The following is a 13,295-nucleotide window of genomic DNA, read 5'->3' as shown; positions in this document are numbered from 1 at the left end:
TACTTCCAGCATTATGTTATATTTAAGAAACTAACCATTTTAAAATTCTTTATGAATTTCATACCAACTTATTTTTAAAAAACACTCTTTTAGTGAAGTATGATATATATGAAGCAATATAATTCATAAATGTGTAGCTTACTGAATTAGCACAATGGGAACATACCTGTGGAATTACCCCTCAGAATGAGAAAGAAGTCATCACCAGCAATAAGGATGCCCCGTATTCTCCTTTTCAATCCCTATCATCCTCATTTCACCGTCAACCAGCATCCTGATTTCTATAGCCATAGTTAACTATGCCTGTTATTGAAGGGCATATGAATGGACCTATACATTCTGTAAGTTAATATTATATTTCTGAGATTCACCCATGCTATTGTATGTAGCAGTAAATTTACTTTTATTACTAAAAGAATATTTTTAAAAATTATTTTTTGGACAGCTTTCTTTTGAGTAATCTTAGCATAATATACCTTTTCTATACTTTTATTTTCAATTTATATGTGTTCTTATAAACAACATAAATTTAGCTCAACCTTTTTCTGAACATTTAATTTTTAATTGGAGTGTTTTAGTTCAATTACATTTTATGTAATTACTAATGTAATTAGGTATACCTCTGCTATCTTACTATTTGTTTCTATTTCCCCAACTGTTCTTCCTGTATTTCTCCTTTCTTGCCATTTATGTATTTTCTTTTTTTTTTTTTTAATTTTTTTTCAACGTTTATTTATTTTTGGGACAGAGAGAGACAGAGCATGAACGGGAGAGGGGCAGAGAGAGAGGGAGACACAGAATCGGAAACAGGCTCCAGGCTCTGAGCCATCAGCCCAGAGCCTGACGTGGGGCTCGAACTCACGGACCGTGAGATCGTGACCTGGCTGAAGTCGGACGCTTAACCGACTGCGCCACCCAGGCGCCCCTATGTATTTTCTAATGTAGTATTTTATTTTCCCTCTTTGTAAACTATTTTTACAGCTACATGCACTTTTGATTCATCAAGTCTAACGTATATGAGTACTTTGCCTACATCATGTACAAATGTATATTAAAACTCTTCAACTCCATTTAATACTTTCCCATATTTTATGCAATTATTTTCCTAAATCTTAGCACTTTATGTATTTTAAACTGCATATAATATTATGTTTTTGAATTTACTTTTTTAGTTCCATTCTCTTTATCACTTTCTAAATACATGTTTTCATCTGTAAGTACCGTTTCTGCAACTGCCCTTTAATATTTCCTTTAATGTGATAGACCTACCCTATGACCCAGCAATAGCACTGCTAGGAATTTACCCAAGGGATACAGGAGTACTGATGCATAGGGGCACTTGTACCCCAATGTTTACAGTAGCACTCTCAACAATAGCCAAATTATGGAAAGAGCCTAAATGTCCATCAACTGATGAATGGAGAAAGAAATTGTGGTTCATATACACAATGGAGTACTACGTGGCAATGAGAATGAATGAAATATGGCCCTTTGTAGCAACGTGGATGGAACTGGAGAGTGTGATGCTAAGTGAAATAAGCCATACAGAGAAAGACAGATACCATATGTTTTCATTCTTATGTGGATCCTGAGAAACTTAACAAAAGTCCATGGGGAAGGGGAAGAAAAAAAAAAGAGATTAGAGAGGGAGAGAGCCAAAGCATAAGAGACTCTTAAAAACTGAGAACAAACTGAGGGTTGATGGGAGGTGGGAGGGAGGGGAGGGTGGGTGATGGGTATTGAGGAGGGCACCTTTTGGGATGAGCACTGGGTGTTGTATGGAAACCAATTTGACGATAAATTTCATATATTGAAAAAAATAATTCAACAAAGAATAATAAAGAAAAAAAAGGCAAGGCACTCTGTTTTGGGAGATGTGACTCCTACTTTGAAATTTCTGACATTTTATATCTCAGTTTCTGGAGACAACTGTCCTTGTCCTACTAGCTTCCCAGTTTGACTTAATGAGATAATAATTAAAATGGGATAGTGCTTTGTAAAAAAAAAAAATATTTCCTTTAATGTGGGTTAACTGGTAATAATTTTTTGAAAATGTTTGTTTGCTTAAAACAGTCTCTATTTTGCTTAATTAATGAAGGGTAATTTTTGTTCTATACAGAAGTTGATTGTGGAAGTTATTTTCTTTCCCCATTTGAAGCTATCATTCTATTTTTGGTTTCAATAGTTCAGTTTGAGAAATAATCCATCAGTATTAACGGTGCTACTCTGAAGCTTATGTTCTCATCCTTCAAAGTCCCTTTAAGACAGTCTCTGTCTTTGATTGTCAGCAGCTTTACTATGGAATACCTAGGTGTATTTCAGTATGTAGGTGTATTATGAGGTGAATTTAGAATTTTTTGCTGTTCATATCATTTCTTGATATCTGTCAGCAGTTCTGGAAAATTCTGAACCATTATGTATTTAAATAGCACTCTTATTCTTTATCTCCACTATTTCTTGCCCTCAAGTCAAGTTAAACTGAAGTTTCCATTTCAATGTCTGTCCTGACAATGAAACAAATAACATATTAGTTCTTTACCTGGAAATCTGTTCTTACTATCTATATTTTAGGTCCTTTAGCATTAGAATTCCTGTCAAAACTCATACAGTTTGATGTAACCACACTTTTCTTTCTATCCCACTTATCTGCTCCTTCCTTTACATCTTCTGATCTTCACCTTTTAAAATCTGAGCTCACTAGAACATACTATGTAGAAGTCTAATAATGGTCTGCACTGATATTTACCTCTCTTTTCCATCACTGATAACACCTCTAAATTTTCAACATATATTTATTGAAATAGTGTTTACCAATAAATTACTAAATGCCAGGCACTATTATGTCTTAGTGCACGTTGCATTTTAGTGACTATATGGTCACAGTATGAATTTTGATTCTCACGAACATGTATTGAGTCTGATCCATACAGTGTGAATATCACCGAGAAGACAAAGGAGAACAAAGTCACAGCCTTTAATGTTAAGGAGCTCACAAAATAACATCTAATATAGACTATATAAAGTTTTTAAAAATTCTTAGATACATATTAAGAAAGGTATAGAGAAACTAATGAGAACAAGGAATATGCAGACTAATCGGAACTTAGAAGACAAAAAAGACTACATTGAGGGGCCTGGGGTGGCTCAGTTGGTTGAGAATCAGACTCTTGATTTCCGCTCAAGTCATGATCTAAATGTTCCTGGGATTAAGCCCCGCCTCAGACTCTGGGACACGGGATTCTCTCGCACACTCTCTCTATGCTGCGCGAGCTCTCTCTCTCAGAATACATAATCATTAAAAAAAAAATATTACATAGAGACAAAAATATTAGAAGTCTTGAAAGAAATACTGGATTTGCCAAACACATAAGTTGGAGTAGGAAAACAGGCCAGGCAGAGGAGATTTCCAAAGGAACAGAGATTTCATAGAGCAGAATATATTTAGAAAATTGAAAATACACAAGGCAAGGACAGATATTTATTAATTTTGTGTATGGGTATACATGTATGTGTGTACTGAGGTGGTGGCGGTGATGGCGTGTATGGGTGTTCATAGAAATTGAATGGGGCACTGGGGTAGGTACTTGAGAGAAACAAGTAAAATATTTGGCCAGACCATTCTATTAGATGTTTGAAGTGTCTGGCTAAGAGCTTCAGACTGTCTTGCAAGTGCTGGGAAATTTGACATTTTAGGGCAAACTGTCATAAATTCATATTTTTAGAAACAAATTTTCTATGAGGGGGTAAATTTGAATTTTTTTCTTAAAATCTTACAATGTTCCTTTTCCTGACAATGATGAATACTACCTTTCACAACTATTTCAGACAGTTTAATGATATGATTAGTATCTCTGTTTCCATCACTTTGACGTCACCAACCAGCACTTCCTTTTTTTGTGATAATTGTTCACAGGACCAGTTCCTTTACCTTTTGCTCCCTCTTCAGAGATAAAATTGTCACTAAAGAAATAGCAGCATTTATCAGATTTCCTATTTTAAGTGGAATGAGAATTGTAGCTCTTATCTAGATTGAGGCTCTTATATATAGGATGAGGGCACTGATATAAGATATTTTTCAAGCAATGTGTTATTAATGACAGTGTTATTTAGTATATATTAGCATTAGTATTAATAATGTATTATTTATGTTATGTTATGTATGAGTTTGAGAGTTAAATACAATAAAACAATTTATAATGACTAAAGATTATCCCTTTAATCATATCAATTTTACTCATGTTCACACATGGTTAATAATTGTAGGAAAAACTACCAAGCTGGACATTATACAATATCTGAAGCCAATTTATACACAAACCAGACCCCAGAGTAATCCATCATTAGCAGATCAATTGAACACAAATTGTTAGACTGTTTAACTTAGCAAGAACATTTAGTGGGTTTTATCAAAATATGAAACTGTTTTCTAATTCCCTCACTACTTTTACATTTATTGGTTCTCAGTGTGCTGTAAGAGAGACCTTTTCCTTCTTTACATTTATTCAAAAGTTCTTAAATTATTTTGTGGTATAATATGTAACTATCACTATATATTTTAACATTCAAAGTACTCATAAATTAGTCAATGGGAGACCCTGAAAGCTGGCTACTGTGTCCTTCTACCATGCCTCCATCATTCTTTGAGCATTTCCCTATTTCTGGCATAGCAAAATATTTCAAACTCTTTCAGCACAACCCCTGAAATCAGCAATTTTGCCAAGCAATTTGCCTACTTTTAGTTGGTTAGATTTCAAATATGCATTCTGGATGCTAAATATACTCCTAGCTACTGGGATATCACTGATTTTCAGAGGCCCTCTAAGCAAAATCGTCAAGAAATACATGTATACGTGTGTGTGTGTGTGTGTGTGTGTGTGTGTGTGTGTGAGTGTGTGTGCATGCGCACGCACAGAGGATACATTTAATCTTCTTTCTCTATTTGTAATTCTTTCCTCTGAAATAAGAAGTATGGATCCTATCATAGATTATATTTTTACTTGTTTTCTCAATCTTAGAATGTTCATAGTTTCAGAATTGCTTACTCATACCACCATGAAAATAAATGGACTAACTAGAGTTCAATATTGTTTTTATTTTTTAACATTTAGCCTAAGGGTATATGGTCAAATACTATTTGACAACCATCAGAGTAATAATACTTTTCAAGCAAAAATTATCACAATGAAATGAAGTTTTGATGGGCAAAGATATTTACTACCTACACAGGGAAAGATAGTAACGTTAAAGTAGAGAAATTTGGCAAGAATCACTTTAACCAAGTGATCAAAATTAAGGTCTCAATAACAAGAGAGATAGACATGTAACTTCTAATATAATGCTCTGGGAGCACACATAATTCATACACATGGTATTTCTGTCAAAGAATACACATCACTGGAATCAAATCATGAGGATTATTTAGACAAACCAATAGTGAAGAAACATACACAAAATAAATGTTCTTTACTTTTCAGAGTCAAGAGCTTGGAAAACAAGAAAGCCTAATGTACTGTTAACCTGTGACAATTAAATGCAATGAGTAATCCTAGACTGATCCAAGACCAGGCTATTTATTTTTTCTTTTAAAATAGGACATTAGTGGGACAAATGGAAAACTTGAATAAAGTCTGTATACTAGACACTAGTATTGTATCGATGTTAATTTCCTTATTTAAAAAATTACACAATAGCTATATACAAGAATACATTTGTTTTTAATATACACTAAAGGTTTTAGGAATAGGGGGGCATCATGTCTATAACTTACTTTCAAAAGTGTCCCTCCAAAAATGTGAATAAGAGAGGTAGAGAGAATGATATTGCAAATGGGATAAAATGTTAACACTTGGGTAATCTGAGTTGGTGGTTTTAAATATTTGTGCACACTTCGATACTTCTTCCTTCAAGAAGTGAAGGGAAATTCTTCTTCCTTTGGTTTTGGGCTAGATTTAGTAATGTACTTCTATCAAAATCAATAAGACATAAATGGTGGAGTATAAATCTGAGATTATGTCATTACAGGCATTTCTCTCACTCTAGCTTTCTTTCCCTTCCTTCTTCTCTCTCTGGAAAGCCAACTTCCAGGCTGTATGAGCATCCATATAAAGAAACTCACTTGTTGAGTCTGAGTCAAGGAACTAAGAGTCTTATCAACAGCCATGAGTATTTGAAAGATTTTCCAATACCCTCTGATCACTGCAGCCCCAGTCAACAACTTGACTATACTCTCATGAAAAATTATAAATCAGAAGCATTCAGCTAAAGTGCTTCCAGATTCCTGACACTTAGACACTAAGCGAGAAAATAAATGTTCACTGTTTTAAGGTGCTAAATCCTGGGGCTGATAAACAATATTTAGATAATTAATATAACCTGTGAAGGATTTATAGGCATTCTTTGAGCAATTTTGTATCTGCCTCTGTAAGTCTGAAATTATTTCAAAATAAAATGTTGAAAAAAAAAGAATCTAGAAGAGTGTTACATATGAGATTTTCCGGTCACCATGTCATAGTAGTAAAAATAGTTTGTTGTGCATCTAGAGATATGCTGATTCCTACCAATTTTTTTTCTCAGCATTTACTGCATCTCTAGCCTTTATTTAGTCTGTAGAGCACCACCAAAGAGTGCTGCCTCACACTTTTCTTTTTCTTTATTCAAATATTTATATACATGCATTTTAATGTATAAAGGTGAAGTATGCTATAGACTTTAATTTTTGGAGTTTTCAATGATTACTTTAAAAAGTACAGGAAACTATGTAATTCTCTCCATGCTTTGAAAAGTTTATTCTGTACATGAAGTAAATTATTTTCTCCTGACCAATAACATAGGTAAAAATGGACCTTGAGACAATTTCTCATACAACCTCTACGCTGCCAATATAGGACAACCAAAAAAGAAACCTTCCTTTTTTTATGGATTAACATTTGTGTCCAGGAACCTATCAGCTGGGTCTCTTGATTTCAACTAGAAAACAGAACTCAGAAATTACTTAATTAAATTATTTTAATTTTGAAAAAAAATCTCTTGCCATTTAAGGTTCAATGTTTTTTCCCCAGTTTTATTATATATAGTCCCATTATGAAACCCTTTGTAAGAATTCTCTTAAATTGAATATATCATCTTACCCTGGCTAAGATTCCCACCTTTACATTGTGACTTGTGTCAGAAATATTACTACATCAACACCATCGTGTTAAATAACGTTCTGTAACTAATTTCACAGATTTTCAGTCTATGTTCTACATTGAAAAGCATTTGAACCTCTTTGTTTATTCTTTTATTATGGATCTTTCCCTACAGAGACCGGATGATAACTGTCCTATTCTTTTTCTTTCTCAAAATAAAATAAATACTTTTCAAAATTTAATATTGTCTGGATCTTTAGAGATGGGTTGAAGAATCTATACTTCTGCTATTAGAATTATTTTTCTGTTCAATTTCCAGAGTTTGTCTTTGCCCTTGCATGTGCTTACTTGGGTCCTTCACAAATCCCTTTCTCAGATAAACAGGCAGGCAAGGCTGAGGTTTGAGTCACAGCCAAGTCCTAGCCACATGTCCAAGTCCTAGCATCTAACAAGCATCAATCCAATGAAGGGTATGCAGAACACATTGGGAAGTTTGCAATTATACTTCACCATATTGATGGATTAAATGTATTTTTAAAACTGTAATCCTCAAAAGTTAATCCTATAAAGGCATTTATTGTATTTGATACCATGAAGAGTGCTTTAACTAAGACATATCATCACCTTACGAAATAGTTTCTCCATGTTTTCCTTTTCGCTTAATGTTTTCTACTTGTTTGTTTATGGCATGGTAGTGTAATAAATCTGAGCAAAACTTTATATTTATGTACTTTTATTATACTTATCCTTACTGTTAATATTTTGTTTGTCCCAGTACCCTCATCATGTTCTACTCTTCACTCTTTGCTAAGTTACATCTACTCAAGTCATCTTCTATATGTTTATGTGCATTTAAAAGTATATATGAAAAATGTACATAGATAACCTTGTATATAAGTCTCATTTTTTATTTCTATTTAAAGTACTCTCTTTCATGTAGGAGCATATTTCTGCTCCTTCAAACAGACATACAAGGAACACTCCTTAAAATATATTTTCTGGACTTCATATGGCAGAGTTAATTTGGAATATATACTAAGAAGTAACACATTTACTTTCATTGTGTATTTCCAGATTGTTCTTCAAAATGGCTATATACGTCTCTATTTATTCAGTTTTTCTTTTATGATAAACTTATGAATTCTTTGCATGCTTAAGTATCAACACTATGTTTACAAAATCAAGCCATGTTGTGGTGTAAAGTTGCTGTTCATTAATTCTAATTGCTTTAAAAAATGTCATTGGTAGAACACATCACAAGGTGATTATCAATTACAGCTGCTAAAAGCAATTTGGAGAAAACTTAATAAATAAAAGGAATTTTGGCATTTTTTAATGTTTTGAGTATTGTTACAGAGGTTCTTTGAAGATGAACCGATTTCTTATCAGATACATATCATATGCGGAATTACTAGATCATAACATATGCACATGATGAGGGCGGCAGAAGAGTCAGAAAAATACATAATTATGGAAACAGGGTCACAGAGATTCTATGCTGTTGGACTTCTGACCTGACACCAAGATAATACATTTATGTTGTTTTAAGCAAATGAACTTTTGGTAAGTTGTCACAGAAGCAATCGAAATAGAAATAGAAATCCACATATAAGAACACAATACTCTAAACTCAAAAATATGAGCAATATAAAACACATTTTAAATTATTAAATTCTTCAGAATAACTAATTTCAATTCTTTGGTCTTCACTAGTAGACTGTTTGATGGCTTCATATTTAAAATAAGCATATTTGCATAAATAACCTTATGTATGAATAGATTCACACTAAAATTGATCAGAAAATTGATTTAATGATAAACTAATCTATTAAAAAACATTCAAACGTTTCTTATTAAAAACAATATTTAAAAATACAAATAATGGGAGGCGGCACCTGTGTGGCTCAGTCAGTTAAGTGTCCATCTCTCGGTTTTGGCTCAGGTCATGATCCCTCGGTTTTGTGCGTTCAAGACCCATGTCAGGCTCTGTGATGGCAACATGGAGTCTGCTTCAGATTCTCTCTCTCCCTCTCTTTCCACTCCTCTCCCACTTGTGCTGTCTCTGTCTCTCTCAAAATAAATAAATAAACTTAAAAAAAAATTTTAATTAAAAATACAAATACAAATAATGTTTTTTTAATCGTACAACTGTACAATTTTTAAATTGTAATTAATGATATAAAAAATTATTTCTTTTTTTGTGTCTCTTTGGCTATTACCATCTAATTTCTGTTTTCTTACACCTATTTTGATGTTCTACTTTCACCTGTTCTACTTTCATCCTCTACTTTTAAAATGTAGTTTTTGTAGCATATTTGTTTGTATCAATGGACTTAATACTTAATTTTCCCCTCACAGAAAATAGCAGACAAATTAATATTTTAGTGCCTGATAATATTTTAGATATCTATATGCCAAAGTGAATAATATAAATTGAAATATATCATTTCATTCTGGAGTGTATTACTTAAAGTCATAAGTCATTCTCTTGCCATAAAAAAGTTTGGGAAAAGGAGACAAAGAAAAACGCACTAATGTTGAAAAACACTGATGCTGAGGGACAGCATGCCTATATTCCAGCACCATAAAAGACCCTTAGCCTATAAATGTCTAGAACTAAGGTAGAATGTGATTTGATTTCTGAGAATAAAGTTAATAGTTTGCCTTTAATGTGTTTCCTGTTATTCTGGTAAAAGGTCCAGTTGCAACATTGTGACTATTTTCTGCATTGTACTACAAATTCATAAGGAAAAAACTTTATCTACTAGTGTAAGAATATGTCACTTTAATATGTGGCTGGGGCCATTGTAATGTAAAGTGAATAGACTTGATGATTCTTGAATATTATTTTAAAAGCTAGTATAATTTACCTTTCTCTTTATTCCTTTAAGGTTAGGAAAGATATGGATAGCATATGGAGCTTGCATGCTCCTTTTGGGAAAATTATATGGGATTTAGAAAATAATTTATCCAAGATTGCCAATAATAAAACAAAAATCTAGACATCAGGGCAATATTAGTGCCAAATTTGTCATTAATCTACAAAACTGAATATAGTACATGCTATTAGCATTCAAGCCCTTATAACTACAAACTGACTGATTAACTTGTTTCACCCTTATTTTTCTGACTCTTTCCTATGGAATGAAAAGATGACATATTGGATTATAAACATAATAAGGTCACATCAACATGTTCTTTCTTCCACATATAACAAATATAATTAAATGAAACAAATATCAGTGGACATTTTATCAAATAAGTCTAGAACATTATTTCTTTATTCTTAGTACTTTGGGACTCTAGGACTCAGTTTTTATATAAGATAATCAGTAATAAAAAATCAGTTTATAAAATATTTTTATTTTCTCAGAGAAAACAAAGTTATATAAAAAGCACTAAAAGAACTATAGTGTGATCACATATTGAGTTGCATGAAACACTAGGCTGTATTATTAATGAAAAACTTATTTTTCATTCAGTAAATAATCTCACATGAAGCAAAAAGTAAAGATAGTGACATACACAACTGATGTACCAGGACACTGTTATTTCCTAATCCCAGTCCGTAATCCCCACCCACTCTAGCCTGTCCCCATTTGAATACTGAACTGGTAAACGCCAAAGCCAAAAGAGAATCCTTTAGACAAATTTGGATTATCATAGAGTGTCTTAATTCAGGGCTTTATTGGAATCTGTTAGTTGCCTAATGAATTGCATATATAACTAAATATTTCTATATATACTTCCAAAATGTGTTCATAGTAATTGGAATATATATAGTAAATACAGTATATATAAACATATATATATAGTATTTGAAATATATATTTCAAATATACAAATGCAAAGCAATTTAAAAAATTTAATATCTTTATTCATTTTTGAGAGAGACAGAGAGACTGAGTTCTATCAGGGGGAGGGGCAGGGAAAGAGGAAGACACAGAATCTGAAGCAGGCTCCATCGGAGCTGTCAGCACAGAGCCCAATGCGGGGCTTGAACTCGTGAACCATGAGATCATGACCTGAGCCAAATTCAGACACTTAATCAACTGGCCACCCTGGTGCCCCAATAAATGCTAAGCAATTTTTAAAAGGCATTCATTTCAATAAAAATTTTGTGTTTTACAGCAACAAAAAGAAGCAAAATACAAACTTGAAAATGGTTGTTCTTCATCAGTGTTAAACTTGTGTAATCAGTCAGTGGTTTCAAGGCTTCCAGGTAGAGAGAATTCCCAGCTCACATATCAATGTGAAAGTCCCATTAAAGATTTTCAGAATCCAGGAAAGTAGTAAAGAAAAAAAACTAAATTACTGAGGGAAATAATCATGTGAATAAAGCATGTGAATATTTAGTAAATCGTTTTCTTTTAAAATATGTATCATTGACTAATTCAATTACTCTTATTGCACTTCAATTATTTATTTTATTTTTTTAAAGTTTACTTATTTAGAAAGAGAGACAGAGAAAGAGAGAATGAGCAGGGGAGGGGCAGAGAGGGAGAGGGAGAGAGAGAATCCTAAGCAGGCTCTGCCCTGTAGGTGTGGAACCTGACATAAACCCACAAACCGTGAGATCATGACCTGAACTGAAACCAAGAGTCAGATGTTTAACCAACCGAGCCACCCAGGAACCCCACACTTCAATTACTTTAGATAACATTTTCATCTAATCGCCATCAGGATGCTATAAAGATAATTTAATGTGGTAAACTTCACAAATTACAAATACTTTTTTGAGATGGCTATATATTTTAAAAAATGATGATATATTCTTCTTGTTGCTGACTATAACTTGAAATAGACTCAAAGGCTTATTGACATTTAATTATTCTTTTTACCAGTTAGGTTAACAATGAGCTTCTAAAAACTTTGTATCATAAATATCCTTGCAAAAATTCATCCCTCAAAGTCTAAGGAAATAGTCTAGACAGTTTTCCTTCTTGTCTTCTCTGTAAATGAAGGTTAAGTCTCACTCCCACCCATCAGGATAGTATAATTGTATGATCTACATATGTAATTCTTCCCCCAATCATTATAATTTTTCAATTCTAAAAACTCAGAATATATGTATATCATCTTAGAAAAGTCAAAGGCAGAAATTAAGAGCTTAAACTGATGAATTAAAGCAGGGATGTTTTGCAAAATTAGCTTAACCACGTAAGGTGCAAGTACACATTACTCATTCAAAAAATGGAATCAAATGATTTCTTTTTCATCTTTAAACTAAATCATACACAATCCCGATAGTATTTTAATTTTTTTTTGTACCGTTTATTTATTTTTGAGACAGAGAGAGACAGAGCATGAATGGGGGAAGGGCAGAGAGAGAGGGAGACACAGAATCGGAAGCAGGCTCCAGGCTCTGAGCCATCAGCCCAGAGCCCAACGCGGGGCTTGAACTCACGGAGCGTGAGATCGTGACCTGAGCTGAAGTCAGAGGCTTAACCGACTGAGCCACCCAGGCGCCCCAATACTGATAGTATTTTAGACTGCTGTATCCACATGGAGCTTATGTTTCTCTATAAATTTACAGAAGAAAAATCAATTCATGAATTCAGTCTTTAATTCTTTCAAATGATGAGATCACTAAATATCAATACATTTTTCCTTGCAGGTAAATAGAAAGTGACTGCTAATTCAAAAAAATTTTTTTACACTGGTTAGGAAAAAAATCTCAGTTTCAGCACTGCCTTCCCTAAATATATGAGGTTTAGAGTATTTTCTACTAGCTCCAATTTTGGCATGATTACTCCTAATTTTGGTTGAATAACCTCTAATGACTTCTTTCCTGTGCCATTATTTAGGCTTCTAGGAAATTCCTTTTAATGTTAAATTATGTTCTTGTTTTTAAATATATGTCACATATTTTTGTCACTACTTCTGATTTTTCCTTATGTGTTTACAGTTAAAATGTTAATAATAGATACAAATTTATGTCTCTTCCCTAATGAATTCTAACAAATGAGTATATAAAACTTGATTCAGAGTAAAAGCAACAGCACTCTAGAAAAAACAAGAAACCTGACTTCTAGGTTTATCATCATTTACCTCCTACATTATCATAACAGCCTCTCGTTTTCCCTGCTTCTACATTGTCTTGCTAGAGACTAATCTCTGGATACGTGATGCATTTCTGTCAGTTCTTTCTTTCAGCAAAATGTTGAG

General features: G+C 33.0%; 1 long non-coding RNA gene across 1 annotated transcript in view; it reads right to left on the bottom strand.

Annotated features, from left to right (window-relative positions):
• Positions 1-13,295, bottom strand: part of LOC123599204 — a 177,822-nt gene that overhangs the window by 109,086 nt on the left and 55,441 nt on the right. The gene's annotated exons all lie outside the window — the stretch shown is intronic.

This window comes from Leopardus geoffroyi, chromosome C1 (genome assembly GCF_018350155.1).
Source record: "Leopardus geoffroyi isolate Oge1 chromosome C1, O.geoffroyi_Oge1_pat1.0, whole genome shotgun sequence".
Taxonomy (NCBI): Eukaryota; Metazoa; Chordata; class Mammalia; order Carnivora; family Felidae; genus Leopardus; species Leopardus geoffroyi.
This window is presented reverse-complemented; position numbering and strand designations above follow the sequence as displayed.